Source organism: Petaurus breviceps, unplaced genomic scaffold (assembly GCF_028583685.1).
Source record: "Petaurus breviceps papuanus isolate PSGF00001 unplaced genomic scaffold, PetGlider_PUasm1.0 126, whole genome shotgun sequence".
Lineage (NCBI taxonomy): Eukaryota > Metazoa > Chordata > Mammalia > Diprotodontia > Petauridae > Petaurus > Petaurus breviceps.
In genome coordinates this window covers 80,409,596-80,429,796 of record NW_027185655.1, presented here as the reverse complement: position 1 = coordinate 80,429,796, position 20,201 = coordinate 80,409,596, and the positions used below count along the sequence as shown (strand labels likewise).

At 38.4% G+C, this 20,201-nt stretch overlaps 1 pseudogene; it reads right to left on the bottom strand.

The window, feature by feature from the left end:
• Positions 1-1,018: 1,018 nt before the first annotated feature.
• On the bottom strand, positions 1,019-18,371 carry LOC138171182 (vasodilator-stimulated phosphoprotein pseudogene; annotated as a pseudogene).
• Between the last annotated feature and the right edge of the window lie 1,830 nt (positions 18,372-20,201).

Below are 20,201 nucleotides of genomic sequence, written 5' to 3'. Positions count from 1 at the left end.
ATTTAGTCTCTTGACTAAAAATTCTTTGTGTTCTCAAAGAAGCCAAACTGTACTGCAGTAAAAGGGCAAATTTAATTGAACTTGAGATGAGCTGCCAAATATTAAGTGTTATAAACAACCACAAACATTTCTAAGACATTTAAAAGAAAAAAGAACTTGCTAATTCAATATTGTTTTATATTTAACTGATCCAGAATCATGAAGGTGGTGGTGGAAAGATGTGGGAAGAAAATGATAGTAGCATAATAAGACGTATATGAAATGTAGGCAGAATTTATTTAAAATTGAAAATGCAAATACACAACACTTTTTTAGAGATTTCAGTAAGTGGGAGTATGAGACAAAGTGGTCTGGACGAGATGGAGAATCCTCCATTATTCTGAAACACTGACATTTTTTTTTTCCAAAAAATGTTACAGTATTTTATAGAATCATAGAATCTTAATTCCTTATAGAAAAGGGGTAAGGGGAATATTTTGAGGGAAAGGGGAATTTCCTGCAGTGGGGAGAGGTCGTGGTTCACTCTACCCCCTGGAAGAACCACACCCCCAGAGGGGCACAGCTAGAATTACAGCATTTAAGACTGCCAAGACCCCATCCTATCAAAACAAATAAAATCCCCCTTTCCCTCCCAAACAAATATCTATATCTATATCTATTTTTTTCTTAAAAAATTGAACGCTTCTAAGGATTAAAGTGAACATTGGGCCCTCGAGGGGCTCCAGGAAGGGGAGACATCTCCCCTTACTTCTTTCCTTCTTGGAGCTGATTGATATGTCCCAAGCAGAGGAAGGAGCCCCAAGGGGATGAAAGGAGGAATGGACCAAGGACAGAAGGGGGAGGTGGAGCCCCCTGACTTAAATCTGCATGCCAGGAGGCAGTGGCAGGGCTGGGCTGTCACCTCCTTGGGGTCTTCCAAGGGGGCCAAAGGCCAGGCTGTGGAGGAGGCTTCTCCGGCTTATCCCAAAGCTCAAGGCAGGAGGAATTGGGGGAGAGCTCAGTTCCCAAGTTCTTCTGGTTACGGAAAGCGCCGTTTCCGGAGCTCCTGGACAAAAGCTTCTATTATCTCTTCTTTCACTTTTTGGAGCTCCTTCCGTACCTCTTCCAGCAGTTCCTGTTTGATTCTGTGTAAGTCAGACTCCTCGTGGGTGCTGGGAGTCGAGGTAGGGATCTCACAACTCATTGCTGATGTGGAAGACTTCATCCTAGTTAGGGTTGATCTATTGTTCTCCCAAGGTCTCCGAATAGGCTCATTCTTCTTGGGAACTCTTGATTCAGCTTCTTCCTGGTTGGTAGTTTCGTCCTTGGCTGGGGGCTTCTCCCCAATCAAAGTCGCTTTCCTCCTCTGGGCCAGCATGGTGCTCATTTCTTCCATTTAGCCCTCCCCCCGTGTTGTGAGTGCTTTCAGCCTTTGGGGGAGGAGGTGGCCCTGAGGACTCATCCTTGCAGACTTTCCTGAGTTTGGCTCCCGCGAGGGCTGCAGCCAGGCCTGTGGAACCCCCCCCCCCCAACTGGGGCCTTGGGCAGACGGCAGTGGGGGTGCTGGGGGTGGGCCTCCCCTGCCACGTAGGGCCGGAGGCCCTGTAGCTGAGAGGGGCAGCCCAGGGGTTGGGAGTGGGTCAGGGGGAGGAAGGGGCCCTGGAGGGGGTGGGGGCCCCCCAGCTGGGGCAGCCGCTGGGGCTCCTGCAATGGAGACCTGGTGCTCTGTTTCCACCTCCTCCAAGTGTTCCAGCTGCTGTCTTTTCTGCTGCTCCACCTCTTCTGGTGAGGGTCCATTCTGGACAGACCAGGATGCAGGGGGAGGGGGTTGTGGCCCACCTCCTTCTAAGGCCTCCAGGGCATCAGCCATCCCTGCTGCAAACTGGGCGGCATCTTCCTTGTTGCCAAAGTTGAAGCCGCAGACCTGGCGGGCATCTCTCCACTGGTGGAAATTGGGAGTGGTCCGGTTGTACTTGACACCCCGTACAATGGCACAGTTAATGACAACCTGTTGATCTGGTTGCATCTTCCGGTCCACGACTCGGAAGGCATTGGTGCTTGGATTGTGGTAGATCTGGACTCTGCTCAAGGCCTGGGGCCCTGTCCCAACCGGGAGCCACTTTTTGTTGATGTTGTCATAAACCATCACTGATTCCCTGCTGGAGCAGAGCTCATTCTCACTCGTGGCGGTGCTCTCGAGGGGCGGGCTGGGCCGCACTGGGCTCCCAGGCTCCGGGCGGGGTACACCTGGAGGCTCCGGGGAAGGGGCATGGGAGGGAAGCCCCCAGCTTTGGTCAGATCTGGGACAGGACCCGCCCCGACATTTTACAAATTAAAATAATTGAGAGTGAAAAGTTAGTGAAAAGTTTTGTTTCTAGTACAAATCAGAGTGTGCATGTTATTTTTTTTTAAGAAGCTGTTTTGCTAAATTTTTTACTTGCAATGTTTCAAGCAGATTCAAGGCTAAAAATATGTTAAATTTTGTAATCTTTTGCTTCTCAAGAAGAAGTTCAGGAACACTTTAAAGTAGTTGTAACCTTTGTGTTATGAAAGGTTATGTTTATTCCTGTTTGCATTTATATGCTGAAATAAAAGCCTTTTCCAATGGAGGGGGGAAACTATGTGGTCACTTTTAGTGATAAGTTGTTATGCTATATCATTGTGAATGCCATACTTTGGTTCTTTGGTTTCTGTGAATGTTTTGCTTTAGTTTCCTGCTGAATAAATAGAGAGTTCACTGTACTATGTGATCAGAACCTTAGAGCTATTCACACATTAGTCCTCAGGAAAACTGCTTATGCTTGGCTTTACAATGTTGAAAACTAAAAATATCTAATACCCTATAATGAGAACCTGAAGTGTATTTGCCATTTACTAAAGCAGGAATTCTTAATCTTAGATCCCTATAATAAGTTCATGAATAGATTTTAGGGGATTTGTGAACTTGAATGAGAAATTTTTATTTTCATTAAATTCTAACTCAAATGTATCATTTCCATTAAATATCTTAAATCATTTTTCTGAGAATTGATCCATAGCATTTACCACATTGCCAGAGGCAGTCCTTAACTCAAAAGAAGGTGAAAAAACTGATATTAAAATAATTTAAAAAGATTTTTGAACTCTGATTAATGGAATAACAAATCAAATTTATTTTCTCCTTTTGGCTTTTTTTGGAGGGGGAAAGGCAGGACAATTGGAGTTAAGTGACTTGCCCAAGGTCTCATGCTAGTAAGCGGTAAGTGTCTGAGGCTGGATTTGAACTTAGGTCCTCCTAACTCCAGGGCTGGTTCTCTGTTCACTGCACCACCTAGCCACCCCACAAATTGACTTTCAAGAGGAAGGAAGATGGAAACATGGTACCTTCTTCCTGTCAGAGAGGTCATACACTTAAATGCAGAATGAAACATATCTTTTTGTTTAAAAGTATAGCCAATGTGTGAATTTAATGGATTATTTATATATATAGTTTTTGAGAACTGGTGAAATCAAATTTGCATGGTTGAATCCACATACTGATTATTATCGCCACCCTTCCCTCAATCCATTGCTGGATGGCATAAAGTTATTTTTCTACATCTTCCCTTATTTTTCTTTCCTATTTAGGAGTCATTAAGCATTAACAAAGACTCTCATTTCACTTGTCTTGGTTATACTTCAATTGATAATGAGATTTTTTTTTTACTTAATTGTCTAAAGCTCTATGTAAGTGTGAGATCTGAGAAACTCTGAACCTTCTCTCAAAGTTTGAAACTCATTATACAGTTTCACATCTAAAAGTCTTCCTAGCAAATTCGGAAAGCAAGGAGGGCCATCAAAAATATACACTGTTCTCCTCCTCCTCTAATCAATAGAAATATGCTTTAATTAATTGCTATACCTATTTTTCTATTGCTCTTCATCTGAGCTTTCTTGGTGGTGATGGTGGTTGCAGTGATTATGATGAAATTGAAGGATGCAAAAGGAAAGAAAACAAAGGCTATATTAAAAAAATTTGAAGGAATAATTATTCTAAAACATGGGAGCATCTAATTCTCCTCTGAATCTTTTGGGGAGATGGATAAATAATAAAGTTATATGTAGCAATGCTATGTAAAAATGGGGCAGCAAGGTGGCACAGTGAATGGAGTACCATCCCTGGAGTCAGGAGGAACTAAGTTAAATCTGGCCTCAGACACAACACAAAAACTCGTCCTGTGACCTTGCGCAAGTCACTTAACCCCAATTGCTCCCCCCTCAAAAAAAGGCAAAAAAAAATACTAAATAAAAATTAAGAAAATACCCATTTCCAGAACATCTGAAAAAATAGCAAAAATGGGTGCAGGGTTAGTTCAACTTGGATGAAGCCTTTTGATGTGAATTCAGATAAAATAATCACATTCTTGCAAGTCTTTCTCTAGAAGTTAGAGAATAAAAAAAAATACTAATGAGGGCATTTCAAAGGATCCATTAAAATTAGTTATGAAGTTGTCAAATCTATATCTGTATTTTTTGTCATGGATTTTTTTTTCCATTTTAAACATATTTTTCCTCAATAACCTAACACTATTTTTAATTCAAGTGATAATACTTTGAATGAAAATAATGGCAAAAAAATAATTCCCTTAGACAGGAATCAGTTGATTTGAATATGCTTTTGGTTATTGGTTTCATTAATATTGCACGTGCTAACAAGTAATCTGATTTAGGATTTCTTTTTTTTTTGTTTGTTTGGTTGTTTTTTTTTTTAAGTAAATGACATATATGTGGAACTTTTAACTAAGTACAGCTCAGACATATTGAAAGACATCTCTCCTGTTTTTCTCACCTTGAATTAGAGCTTTTAGTTGGGAATACTTAAATAAATTTTCTATTTCAGGTTTCTGAATTGTTTTCTTTTTTTTTCCTTTTAAGTGTCTGAACTGAGATTTGGAGTGTATACATATATACATACACACACAAAACACATATGTATATGCATACATAAAATGATTTTTTTCTACTTCTTATGATGTGTAGAGATAATTTTTATTTTTTAATTTTTTTAAAGCTGAAATTATGGTTTTCAAGCAAGTAGCAATTATTGTCCTCCATTTTTCATCCCAGTTGGTAATCCATCTCCTTCAACAAACTATTCTTTTACATGGTAATCTTCTCATCCATAATATGCATGCTTCTGAAGCCTGTGGATAATCCAAATGGCTATAATTGCATTAGCTCTGAAAAGCTTTAGATCAACTCATAATGAAGCCACTTCAAGTTTTCAGCAGTTACTTAACATCAAGAAAAGAAAAGCAATGAAAATATTTGTAGTCATATTATAAATCACAATTTGGTCAAGACTAGAAGTTCTGTCTTCAAATTATTTGAAAATACTGATTTTTTTTTACAGTAATTTCTCTGTCAAAGATGACATTAGCTTTTTGGACTGCCTACCATATTGTGGACACATATTAAGTATGTGGTCCATTAAACGACACCCAGATCAGTTATCCAGAATATAAAATTGATATCTTGTAATGTAATGCCAAAAGAAGGCAACTTCCCAGGTTCAAAATACCAGCATAGGTGCTCTCTATTTTATTCAGTAACAAACCCAGAACAGAGAAGATCAAAACATAACATCATTCAAAATACAGTATTTACTAAGTATGATTAAATAATCTCCAAGTACTACCCCATCCCAGGACCTTCCAATCATTCAATCAATTACAAAGTCTCTGTTCTAAATACTTCTCCACCCCTAGGCTATACCTTAATTAAGTCCACCACAAAGCCCCTCTTCTCAAATGGAGATTAGTTTCCAAACATAAGTAAAATACATTCATTTGCTCAACCATAGAACACAAAAAGGTCAAAAGTTCCCCACCCCTGGATCACAATTGAATCTACCCCAGAGTTACATCAAGTTTAAACACAGCACTTAATACCCAAATGGAGGTCTTTTCTTCATCTTGACACGAGGCAAGTTCTCAGCAATCTTAGTTCCTGGGGAGACAAGGCTTAGCAAGGCCATAAGATACATTGCCAGTCCCTTCATGAATTCATCCTCTGTCTGTAGAACAGTCCTAGAACCCCTGAACACATTAGCAAAGCCCTCTCCCAGGATTTCTGTAAACATACAACAAGAAAATCCTTCTTCAGGGCTTCTGAACCAACAGAAAGGCTCCCAGACCCCTGCAACAACAGCACTGTCCTTCACCAGTGGACAGTATTCATTCTGTCTGCCGGACAGTCTCCAGACCCCTGCAACAACAGTACTGTCCCTCACCAGTGGACAGTATTCACTCTCAGTACTGTCCCTCACCAGTGGACAGTATTCACTCTCTGTCTGCAGGACAGTCTCAGGCCTTCTTAACCAAATGCCAGGTTCCAGGACTTCTTCAACAGGACAGTCTTTCACCAGTGGACAAATCTGGCAAAATAACATCAAAACAGACAGACAAAGTACCAGCAAAACAGCCATGTCTCCTCAGTCCTTGGCAGCTCAGGGGGCAGGTCTCAAAAGTCCAGGGCAATTCAAAGCGGCCACCAGCAATCCTCTTAGTCTCTCCCCCTCTCCACGAGGTGCTGCTTACAAAAAGAATCTTCCGCCTCTCCCTAGTGTCTCTCCAAATCTACATCACCAGCTCCTCCCAGTACAGGACTTTCTTTTCACATCAACAAGCCCATCCCACAGGTGGGATTAACAAACTCTGGGTTTTAACACAATCAATTTGAAAACCAAGCCAATACAGGGAAATCTTTAATTGCCATTACTATCACATATCTAAACATGTTTTTTTTTTCTCAAATTGTACTTCTGATGCTGATACTTTTATATTCAAGTGCTAAACCACATATTTAATGTTTTTTGATTGCATGTCCTTAGAATGAAATAACCTCACAGTATCTTTGGGGGTATTGACTCTATCCTACACAGCTTTGTGTGACCTACAAATTTTATGAGTAAACTTTAGACTGAATAGCTTCAAATGCACATCATTGAGGTACTGGAGAGGTACTGCCAGTTTGAAATTAATTTATTTGCATCTAATGTAGGAGTGTGGCCATGCAACCATTTGTGAACCCATCTAATTGGTTTATTGTCTATTCTGCATCTATCATATACACAGGAATAGCATGACATGCTTTCTTTGAGTTTAAAAAAAAAATCTGAATAACATATCTATAGCATTGCCCTCTATCTAACAGGTTAATTATTTCATCAAAAAATGGGGGAAAAGGTTAGCCAGGAAAGACTTATCCTTTTTTAAATTGAATTTTATGTTTATTTTTAGTTCACATCATTCATTTCCACATGGTTTTGAGTTACAAATTTTCCACCCATCGTTCCCCTACCAACCACCCCAAAACAGCAATCTCACTGTATAGCCCCTACAGCAATTTGCTCTCTCCTGTATCCTACCCCATCCCCCTTCCAAGTTTCTGATAGGGCAATATGGATCTCCATACCACAGAGCCTGTGTATCTTATTTCCCAGTTGCATATAAATAATAATAATTTAAAAATTATTTTAAAAAATTGAATTGCAGATTCTATCCTTTCCTTCTTTGTCAATGACCCTCACTGGGAAGGTAAGCAATTCAATATAGGCTGTACATGTGTAGTTACACAAAACATTTCCATAGCAGACATATTGTGAAAGACTGAATATATTTTTCTCCATCCTATCCCACCCCCGACTTGTTCCATTCTCTACTTTTACCCTGTCCTTTTTCAAAAGTATGTGCTGCTAACTACCTTCACCCTCAACCTGCCCTCCCCTCCACCATGCCCCCACTCATCCCCTTCCCCCTTAATCTCCTGTAGCGAGAGTAGTCAATTTAATGTGTATGTCATTCCTTCCTTAACCCACATTCAAATAGAGTAAGGTTGACCCATTCCCTTTTGTCTTCCTGTTCTTGCCCTCCATTGTAAGTTATCCCTTGCCTGTTCTATGTGAGATAATTTACCCCATTCTTTCTCTACCCATCTCCTATCCCACTTCTCAATTTTACCTTTTAAATATCATCCCTTCCCATTCTGTTGATCCTATGTCCTCTGTCTATGTATACCTGTACCCATATATACACACACTCAAATATGTATTCATACACACACATACCCTCTTATATAGACATATATATACATATATATGTGTATGTGTGTATATACACATTTATATTCCATTCAACTAACTTCATACTGAGAAGAGTTTCATAAATTACAATTATCATTTTTCCATGTAGGCATGTAAATATTTCAACTTAGATAATATCCTTATGATTTCTTTTCCCTGTTTACTTTCTCATGCTTCTTTTGCTTCTCTTATTTGACTGACAAATTTTCTATTAAACTCTGTTTTTTTTTTCATCAAGAATGCTTTTGAAAGTCCTCTATTTCATTGAATGACCATATTTTCCCCTGAAACATTATGCACAGTTTTGCTAAATAGGTGATTCTTGGTTTTAAAACTAGCTCCTTTGATCTCCATAATATCATATTCCAAGCCCTCTGATCCTTTAAGGTAGAAGCAGCTAGATCCTGTGTTATCCTTATTGTGTTTCCACAATATTCAAATTGTTTCTTCCTAGCTGCTTGTAATATTTTCTCCATCATCTGGAAATGCTTGAACCTGGATAAAATATTCCTATCAGTTTTCTTTTTGGGATTGTTCCCAAGAGGTGATTGGTGAATTCTTTCCATTTCTATTTTGCCCTCTGGTTCTAAAATATTGCAACAATTTTCCTTGAGAATTTCTTGAAGGATGATTCCTGGCTTCTTTTTTGATCATGGCTTTCAGGAAGTCCAAAAATTTTTAAATGATATCTCCTGGAACTATTTTTGCAGGTGAGTGTTTTTTCCAATGAGATATTTCACATTGCCTTCTATTTTTCTCATTTGTTTAGATCTGTTTAATAAGTGTCTTGATTTCTCATAAAGTAATTAGCTTCCATTTGCTCCAAATTAGTTCTCGAGGAATTATTCTCTTAAGTGAGCTTTTGAAATTATTTTTTTTTCCACCTGACAAATTCAGCTTTTTAAGGCATTCTTCTCATTGGCTTCTTGGGCCTCTTTTGCCATTTGAGTTAATCAGTTTTTAAGGTGTTATTTTCTTCATTCAGGTTGTTGACTCTTTTCATGATTTTCTTGCATCATTCTCATTTCTCTTCACAATTTTTCCTCCACTTCCCTTACTTGATTTTCAAAATCCTTCTTGTGCTCCTCCATGTGCTATAACCAATTCATATTTTTCTTGGAAGCTTTTGGTGCAGGAGTTCTGACTTCATTGTCTTCCTTCTGTTCCTTACTTTGATTCTTTTTGCCCCCAAAAAAGTAATCTAAAGATGGATTACTGTGCTTGCTTTGCTTGCTTTGCTTCCTTTGCTTTCTCATATTTCCACTCAATTATTAAACTTTTAACCTCTTTGCTACAGTAGAACTCTGCTTCTAGAGGGGAAGGTTTTGTCCCAAATTTCTATGGTTTTGTAGCTGCCAAAGGCATTAGGAAGGTGCCATCACTCCTGCCCCCACACATTCTGTCTCACTTGTCACACACCTCAGGACCACCACCAAAGACTGTGATCCAGACCCAGGCAGGTTAAATCAAGTGCTATTATCCTCTGAATGGTGGCTTGGCCCCACTGTGATATGCGGACCAAGAGCTCTGATGCAGCCACATGGAGGTGGCTGCATGCCTGGAGCACCTCTGATGGTTCCGACTCTACAGGCAGAGGCCAGACCATATGTCCCTCCCCCCCAATTCCAAAGAGTTTGACACTGATCTTTACTTTGTGTTTGGCATTTATGGGTTGATATTTCTGGAAATGACAATAGCTGGTAGTGATCTACTCTCCTGAAGTCTGCTCCATCCTCTGCTTGTAGGGGCCATGGTAGGGCTAAAACCATGGGCTCACAAAGGGCTGGTCTTGCCTCTCAGCCCTCTGAGATGGAACCTTCCTGCTGGCCTTCCAGGCTGCCTTCAGGTAAGACATTTGTTTCTCTTTGTCATTTTGTGAGTTCTGAAGCTCTAAAATTGTTTAGAGTCAAATTTTATAAGAATTTGAGGTGGTTATGGGAGGAGCTCAGGGAATTGCTGTGTTCCTATGCCACCATCTTGGTTCTGCCCATCCCGGTGTCCCAAATAATTTGTTTTTGATGAAGCTATGATGACTCTGAATTCAGCTTTTTTTCTTCCTGTATTATATATTTGCCAATCATCTTCTTAATCATCTGTTCTATAATTTTCCAGGAATGAAATTCAACCACACTTACCTATAGTTTGTCATGTAAGGTATTTGTCTCATTTAAAGAAAGGGAAATTTGTCCTTATCCAACTTTGGTAGCTTTTTCATTTTACATTGTATTTCAAAAATTACTTATACTGGCTCAGGAATCGTATGCAAATTTTTTTTTATTGTTTATGCACTACCTGAACATGTGTTCCTCTAAACTAGCCAGCTTGAATTCATCAAGGACAATTATATTTTCTCTTATTGTCTCCTTACTTATCTTGGGTATCAAATTTGTTAGTTATTTTTGTTCTTTTCTCAAAGCAAAGGTTAATCAAATTAGCAAAATAACAAAGTAAGATAAAAATTGAGCAGCACTTCCTTCTCCCTATATTAGTTATGATTATTCCTGCTGAACTAAATAAAGGTGTTACATTCTTTTTTTTCTCCTTGTCATTTTTTCTTCCTTACTGGAATTTTTCCCTTTGATGTCCATGATTTCCTTCTTACGTATCTCTCAGCACTGTCCCTTGTGCTATTTTATTTTTTTTAAAGCAATTGGGGTTAAGTAACTTGATCAAGGTTACACAGCCAGTTATTTCTGGGTGTGGTGCTAAGTATCGGAGCCTGGATTTGATCCCCAGGTCATCCTGATACTGGAGCCGGTGCTTTTACTTGCTGAGCCACCTGGCCGCCATTCTTTTAAACCTTTTGGAATCTTTTTATACAAAGGTTTCCCCTATGTTGCATATCATATTATGCATTGATTTTGTGTCATTCTCAGACACAAAATCTAGGAGAGAGTAATAATATAATTTTATTGCAATCCTTGCGATCATTCCCATTTGAGCAACCAGTCTTTCCATATTAGTGAGAATCAGACTTTATTTTTCCTTTATGCAGGAGAGAGAAAGAGAAAATAAAAGAAATGGAGAGGAGGAAGGAGATGAAGAAAGGAAGAGAAGGCAAAGTAGGCAGGGTATATGAATTGATATCTAGATAATTGTTACCCCACCCTGGCTATGCCATCCATCTTTGCTGTATTTGTCATCATTTCCCAAAATTCCTCATCAGTTTCTTTTTACATTCCAAGTAGTATGTAGTATATTGTAATGAAAAATTCACTCTGGATTTCCTGATCATTAATTTTCACCCAAATATTAATCTATCATGTCTTACCATCTCTCTAATTTCTGAATTTCCTCACAAGTAAGTCCCACAAAACCATGTATTTAGAGATGCAAAGCAAAGATACTGAGCTTGATAAAATAGTTTAGAATTTCCTGTATGTTGGGCATAAATTTTTCTTTTTTAAAAAATTATTTTGCAAACTATTAACCATTTGAATTAATAATAGCTAATAATAACTGATATCTATATAGTATTTTGTATGTGACAGGTACTATTCTAAATACTTTACAGTTATCTCATTTATCTTCACAACAACATTTGGAGGTAGATGCTATGACCTACTTTAAAGTTGAGGAAACTGAGGGAAACAGAAATTAATGAATTATCTAGGTTTACAGAGCTAGTAAGTACCTGAGGCAAATTTGAACGTTAGTCATCCCAACTACATTTGGGGAATTCTTTATTCTACATGAACTAATAACCCAAGTGAGCCTCTTATTATTTATATTTTTAAACTTTCAGTATGGAGATTTAGGTTGACATTATTAGCTTATTTCTAAATAAAGTCCTTCCCTCCTTCTAGCAAATCACCCCTTATAACAAGGAAATAAAAATAGAAAAAAAAATCTCTTCAGAAAAGCCAACCATCTAATCCAACTGCACATGACAGTTTATCCAATGCTCCATATTGAGAGTCCTTCACCTCTTCAAAGAAATCGGTGGAGTATATTGTTGTTTGTTTGTTTGTTTTTCTCTTCTTTAGGCACAAACTTGGTCTCTTGAAAAATGCTCTGGGGATGGAGCCAAGATGGTGGAATGAAAGAAGAATCTCTGTTAAACTCTTAGTGAATCCAGTCCCTAAACTTTTGAAAGTGAATCTGAATGGATTTTAGAGTGACAGAATCCACTGGGAGACAGAGCATGGCAGAATGCAGCCCAAGAATACTTGTCATATATGTTAGTACATGACATATATTATATGTCAATACCCAGTCAAGAATATTATACTTCTGAGCCTTTTGCCGCAGTAGAACTCTGCTACCAGAGGGGGGAGCTTTGTCCCAATCTCTGGGGTTTTTGCAGCTGCAGGATCTATTAGTTGGCCACCCTCTCTGAAGCCTCCACACACTCTGTCACACTGGTCACACACTCCAGGACCACCACCCTGGATCACAATCCAGACCCAAGCAGGTAAAGCAAGAGCAATTACCCCTCAGACTGGTCACTTGGTCCCCTTCAATCTGCAGTCCAGGAGTTCGGAAGCAGCCACATAGTGGCAGCTGCATGGCAGTAGCACCTCAACCTCTTCTCACCCTGGAGTCAAAGTATGACCAAACTGCTGAATTCCCAGGTCCCAAATCCACACTGCACTGACCTCTCACTTTTTCCTTAGCATCTATGGGTTGATAATTCTGCAGGCTGCCACAGGTGCTAGTGATCTAAAGTTGCTCCATCTGAGGGCTGACTGTGTCTGCCCTGAGGTTAAAACCTCTGGCTAAAGTGGATCTGGTATCTATTCCCAGTGTGCCTTGCTGGCCTCTTTGTTCCAGCCTCCTGGACTGTTTTCTGAGGCAGTTTAGCTTCTCTCTGTCATTTTGGGGTTCTGTACCCAGCTCTGTCCAATCCCAGCCCTTCAGTGATAGGCCTGGCAATGGCGCTTGTGATTGGTGGGTCAACTTTCCCCCATGTTGATCAGGCTAGTCAGGGCCTCTGCACCCCTGGCATCCAGGCCTCTCTACTGGCTCCCATCGTCTTCCACCTGCTGTAGTCTTTTTACTAACTTTTAATTTAAAATGTTACATCTATATTCATGAGGAAAATTGAACAATAATTTTCTTTCCCAACTTTTCTCTTCCTGATTTAGGTGTCAGTACAATATTTGTGTCATAAAAATAATTTGGTAGGATTCTTTCTTCACCAATTTTCTCAAATAGTTTGCAGACTATTGGAATCAATTTTTCTTTAAATGTTTGATAGAATTTGCTAGTAAATTCATCTGGATATGGAGATTTTTTCCTAGGGAGTTTGCTGGTGCCTATTTGATTTCTTTTTCTGAGATGCAGTTACTTAAGTAATTTACTTCCTCTTCCATTAATCTGGGCAAATTATTTTTGTGAATATCCATCCATGTCATTAAGATTATCAAACTTTATGTGTATACAACTGGGTAGAATAAATTTTGATTGTTGTTTTAATTTCCTCTTCATTGGAGGTAGCTTCACCCTTTTCCTTTTGGACACTCATAATTTGGCTTACTTCTTTCTTTTTTTTTTACCATATTGACTAAAGGTGTATCAATTTTATTGTTATTTTTTCGTAAAACAAGCTGTTTGTTTTATTTATTTATTCAATAGTTTTCTTAATTTCAATTTTATTAATCTCTCCTTTGATTTTCAGTATTTCTAACTGAGTATTTAATTCAGAATTTTAAATTTGATTTTTTTCTAGTTTTTTCAATTGCATGTCCCATTCATTGACCTCCATTTTGTCTAATTGGTTCATGTATGGACTCAGGGATAGAAAATTCCCCCTAAGGACTGCCTTTGTTGCACCCCACAAGTTTTGATATGTTGTCTCATTATTATCATTCTCTTTAATGAAGTTAATGATTGTTTCTATAATTTCTTATTTGACCCACTCATTCTTTAGGATTAAATTATTTAGTTTCCAATTAGTTTTTAGCCTATCATTCCATGGCCCTTTATTGCATATGATTTTTGCTTCTTCATGATCTAAGAATGATGCATTTAATATTCCTATCTTTCTGCAGTAAATTATGAGGTTTTTATGCCATAGTACATGGTTGATTTTTGAGTATATACCATGTACCACTGAGAAGTTATATTCCTTTTTCTCCTCATTCAGTTTTCTCCAGAGATCTGTCGTATCTAGCCTCTGTAAAATTCTATTCACATTCGTCATTTCTTTCTTGTTTATTTTGAGGTTAGGTTTATCAAGTAAAGAGAGGGGGAGATTGAGGTTCCCCACTAGTATAGTTTTGCTATTTATTTCTTCCTCTAATTCAATTAACTTCTCCTCTAGGAATTTGGATCTTATAACACTTGCTGCAAATATGTTGAGTAATGATATTGCTTGATTCCCCATGGTACCTTTTAGCAGGATATACTTTCCTTTTTTATCTCCTTTAATTAGATCTATTTTTGATTTTGCTTTATCTGAGATAAGGATTGCAACCCTGGCCTTTTTATTTTACCTGAAGCATAATATATTCTACTCCAGTCTTTTATCTTTTCCTTGTGCATATCCCTTTGTTTCAAATGTGTTTCTTTCTACCCCTTTTCATCCCTTTGTACCCATTAATAATTTTTTATCATCAGATTAGTTCATTTATACCTATGCCTTTTATCTATCTATCTATCTATCCATTTTAAATGTCATGATAATTATATGAATTTCAATATTGACAGGTATCTGCTTCTCATATAGGTATGTAAACAGTATGCTCTTATTAAATTCCAAGTTATGAGTTTATGTGTTCATGTGTGTTTATCTGCATGTTTGTGTTCCTTGTTTACCTTTTTATGTCTCTCTTGAGTCTTTTTATTGGATATCAAATTTTCTATTGAGCTATGGCTTTTTCATCAGGAAAGTCTGGAAGTCCCTTATTTCATTAAATGACCAACTCCTTACCTGAAAGATTATGATGTGTTTGGTAATTGATCCTTGCTTGCAGTCCTAGCACATTTGCCTTAAAAATATCAAATTCTAATTCCTATGATCTTTTTAAAAAATATTTAATGAATGCTTATTGTTTAATTGGTTGATATATGTGCCCTGTTATTAAAGTCATTTTTATCTCTACAACATAGACCAATAACTGATGCATAGAGAGTTTAAATCATGTTTCCAAAACCAATTTGTAGCAAAACCACCATAGCTACAGCATTTTCATTTCATATATCAGGCTTTGAACTGTCATATTTCCCATATTTAATGGAAGTTATGATTGAGACAATAATGTCTGACAATACAAGTCTCCATTATTTATTTTGGAAGTGCTAATTTAACTCTCCAGTTAATTCCAAGGGGTACCTTTCCCTCACCCACCAAACTCACAGATTTTGGGCATATCTTCTTGTATCTGTGTGTGTGTGTGTGTGTGTGTGTGTGTGTGTGTGTAGTGTTTATTATTTGTTTCCTTATTATTTATTTATTTTTAGTTTTCAATATTTTCACTTCCACAAGATTTTGAGTTACAATTTTTTTTCTCCTCATCTTTACCCTACCCCCAACCCAAAATAGCAAGCCTACTGAAAACTCCTTCCCCTAATCTGTTCTCTGTTATATCATTCCACATCACCCACCTAACTTTCTAGTAGGACAAGTCCTCTGATCTTTTCATGTAGAAGCTGTTAGGTCCTGTGTAATTCTGACTATTGCTCCACAATATTTGAAATATGTATATTTGGCTGCTTGCAGTCTTTTCTCCTTGACCTTGTATTCTGGAATTTGGCTAATATATTTCTTGGAGTTTTCAATTTGGGATCTCTTTCAGGAGGGGTGCTATGAATTATTTCAATAACTATTTTACCCTTGGATTCTAGGACCTCAGGACAGTTTTCTTTGACAAACTCTTGGAGGATGCTGTCCATGCTGATTTTTTCATCATGACATTCTGGTAGACAAATAATTCTTAGCCTCTTCTGGATCTGTTCTCCAGGTCAGTTGTTTTTCTGGTGAGATATTTTACACTTTTTTTCTAATTTTTCAATCTTTATTTTTTCTTTGACTGAATCTTGATGCATCATAGAGCCTTTAGCTTCAAGTTGACTGATTCTAGATTTTAGTGAATACTTTTCCTTGGTTCGTTTTTGAAGCTCCTTTTCTCCTTTATTTGGGAGGTATTTTCTCCAGTTGGATTTTGAACCTCCTGTCCCAGTGTACCAATGTTTCTCTTTAAAGATTTGTTTTCTTCAGTGAGTTTTTTTTCCAGGTTCATCACTGTGGATTTAAATTTATCTTCTCCACTTCTAATTGGCTTCTAATATCTTTCTGAAGCTCCTCCAGGAATGCTTTTTGGGATTGAGACCAGTTCATATTTCCTTTTGTGTTCTCAGGTGTGAGTATAGAGTCCATGTTGTCCTATGAATTTTGTTGTTCATTCTCACCATAGTAGCATTGTATCTTTATAGATTTCACAGATTCTTTCTTGCCCATTGTCCTATGTCCTGAAATTTTAGAGTGGATATCTGCTTCTGAGGTACATATGTACCATGCTTCTTAGACTGGGATTTAGGGGTTTTGTTGTTAACTTTGTGTGCTGTCACCTCTGAGTGTCTAGACTGAGGCCAAGGCCAGGACTCTCAGTGTTTCCCCTGAGTTACCCTGAGGCTCACAGAGTAACCTGTGGGGGAGGGGTGGTCTTTTCACTACAGGTTTCTACCTCTGTGTCTCTGGGCCACAGCTCAGGCAGGCTCAGCTGCTGGCAGGCAGAAGGGCTTGTGTCTGCAGATTCTCCTGGTGGTGTAAAGGCAGACAACTGGGCTTGTGTTGTTCGTGCTTGCTGGCCCCAACCCCTGGGCTTTGGGAGCCCTTGCTGCTCAGCTGAAGTGGGGCTTATTGGGACACCTCCTGCCCTTCACTTAAGACTCCATACTGCTTCAGTTATACCCTTCTTCTAAGTTTCCCAAGACTGATGCTGTTTCCACTGATTTAGGATTTTGTTCTGGGTGGGACATTTATCTCTGGGTTGTCTGGGTCAGAGAGGAAGGATCAGAGCAGGTAGGATGTACTTCGCAATCATGGCTCCTAGAAAATCAGGTAGGTCATTTTTCAACATCCAGGCTCTGGACTGGTAGCCCCAGGAGAAGCTGCTGTTGCTACTGCAGGCCTTGTGATTTCTCTTATGGAGCTCCAACCTATGCTCCATCCTGTGGTGAAACAGTTGAGAATTGTCCTTGGGGCGGTTGATTCTGCTGGCTTGGCTGTTCTCACTCCACTGTAGTCTTCTCTTAGGTCCATGCTGGTGAAGGAACTCTTAGTCGAGCTTCCCCTTCCCAGATTTATATGGGCACTTTACTGGGCTTGGAATCTGCCATGCTCCATCTTGCAATGGCTTCTGTCACTCTAAAATCCATTCAGATTCACTTTTTTAAAGTTTGCTGATGGAATTTATGGTGGAGCTTAGAAAAGTTCCTGCTTCTTATCCACCATCTTGACTTTTCCCCCTGGATTGGAGATTCTTAACCTGTGTGGCTATATTTCAATATAATTGGTTTCCTTTGCAATTCCATGTATTTCATTTTATGCATTTAAAACATTGTTTTCAGAAAAGTTCCATAGTTATTATCAGATGAAACAAACACAAACAGGTTAAGAATCCCTGCTTCAGGCCTTCGCTTAATGGTGGAAGAACAATTTTCTGAAAATCAGATTTATGATTTCTTCTATTGAAACAGTCTATATTAACAGAAATGAATAGAATGCAAATAACACAGGTAGTAAAATGTATAGAGTTTTTACATGACCCAAATCTGCAAATTAACTGTAGTAAAAAATATTCAATTATAGTTTCAGATTTTCAAGGTTTCTAGTCCAGCCCTCTAATTTTATAGATGATGAAATTCAGGCAATACAATCATATAGTTAGTAGCTGTAAGAGACAGAATTTGAAACAAAGTCTTCTTACTTCCATGCAAAACTCTACCCTCTATGCTATGCTACTTCTCCAATTCATCTTACATTATTTTCAAACTATTTGTTCACAGATTTTTTTTTTCTGACAAATAAGTATGGGAGGCACAAAAGTGAAAGAAAAATATGAGAATTATTTGTTCTCTGTCTTTGACCTTATATTGTCTCTTAGCAAGATAATTCACTTCTTTTCAATTTCATTGTTTCATAAAAACACAGTATTATAAGTGTCTATAAATCAACCAATAATCATTCTATAAAAATTCCTTAAAAGTAATGGTGCCAAATGGGAATAAGTTTTGGATCCCACATTACTATTCCCACTTTGGCTTCCACAAAGCAATTTCCACAGTCTGATACAGCTGTTTCAGCTTCCCAGTGGTCTTTTTTCATAGTGTTGTAGCTTTCGGCCATTATCTCAATGAATCAACCAATTGCCTAACATTTAAGTGTCTACAATATTTCAGGTACTGTTCTAAGTACTGGGTATCAAAAAAATCAAATCATATGAAACAAATAACACTGAAAATTCTCTAAAGGAGCCCAAGAGATTCACCCACTTAGAATCTGGTTGTTTCATATTTGGGTGATGTCCTCAAAGTAACTCCAACCTGACCAAAAAATAAGCTCATCTCCACAAAGGTGCATGGCAAAGGGGTGGGGAAATCTACTCAACTGCGGTATCCTTTTAAAAAATCATTCTATTATATGAAGTAATTTCTTAACCAATGAATTTGGAGAATTTTTTTATCCATATTTTTTTTGGATATGCAGTTAAGCACCCTATACTACTCTGTTTTATTGAGGTTTGAAAAGTTCTTTTTTTTTAATGGTCTATTATTTTATGGAAACAAAAATTTTGGAGCTGGAAAGGATCTTAGAAATCTAACCTAAGCCCTCAATTTTTAGATAAGGAAAATGACATGGTTCATTTCATCAGGTCCTTCTCCACCAGTAGAATCATATGAGATGTGGAAAGTTCTGATATCATTCCAACATCAAATCTAAACTGAGATGTGACTGGTCAGTCTCACCCACTACAAAGTTTGAGAAGAGGGCAGGACATTCATTTGGATTAAAGATATCTGAGATGCAATGTTACAATTGGTTCATCAGTGGGAGCATATATGTCCACAGAAGAATCTAGACCCTGGATGCCATGATCTTTAGGAGAACATCACAGGAGGAAGCCAGGCAACCATACTAATTATGGATGTGAGAGGTAGACTTTGGACCATCATCCCATCTAAGCTGTCATTAGTTCTCCCCAGTTCTGTGTAAGTACCTGTAATGGCAAGCAAGAAGCTTTCCAGAAAAATGCTACTGTTCTTATTTCACTGTATAGTTAATACTCAATTCAATAACAAAAGCAAAACATCCACAGAAAATCAAGGCACAGCATTCACAATATTACAACTTATCACAGAAAATCACAATATAATATTCACAACATGGTCTCAAAGTATAATAGTCAAATTCTTCCACTCATGGAGCAAGTAAGTTAACTTAATCAGTCACTTATCAGTAACAATCATATAATAGTCAAAGTCTTCTACTCATGGGGCACACTTGATTAACTCAATCAGTCACTTATTCAGCAATCAATTACTAAGTATCATACACAAAACCCTCCATCCCCTAGATCAGTAGTAAACTATAATTCCGTAATTGCTCAGTACTCAAGGAGAGGTCTTTTCATTTTGACTTGGGTCCTGTTCTCAGATTCCCTGGATCCCCTTCCATGGTCCCAGATTCTACCTGGATTCACTAGACTGTCTCCTGGGTTCAATGGCAGAAAGCTCAAAGTTCCTTGTCCAGCTCTCTGGGTAGGCCCTGCTCCACAGTGAAGTTCACAGGGTCTGGCCCATGTCAGATCCATCACCATTTCTGTTCCAGGGATTTCAAGGCTCAACCAAGCCACAAACAAAGCCTCAGAATCCCAGTCATGCTTCCTTAGTCACCTGGGCTCCTGGCTATGGGCTCCTGGCTCCTGGTTGCCGGGTTCCTGGCTCCTTGCTCTGGGCTCCTGCATCCAGGCTCCTGGGATCCTGTTCAGAAGAAGCTCCATCACAACAAATTCTGTCTCAGTTCTCCATTCTCTCTTCTGTAGCTGCTCTACCACCAGATGCTGGTCTCAAGAATTTCTGATTGTGCCTCTCTGGGGCTTTTCTTATATACACACAGCATTAGCTTCCTGTTTCAGCCAACCCCTTCCTATTACATCAGTAACAGGAGACAGGAGTT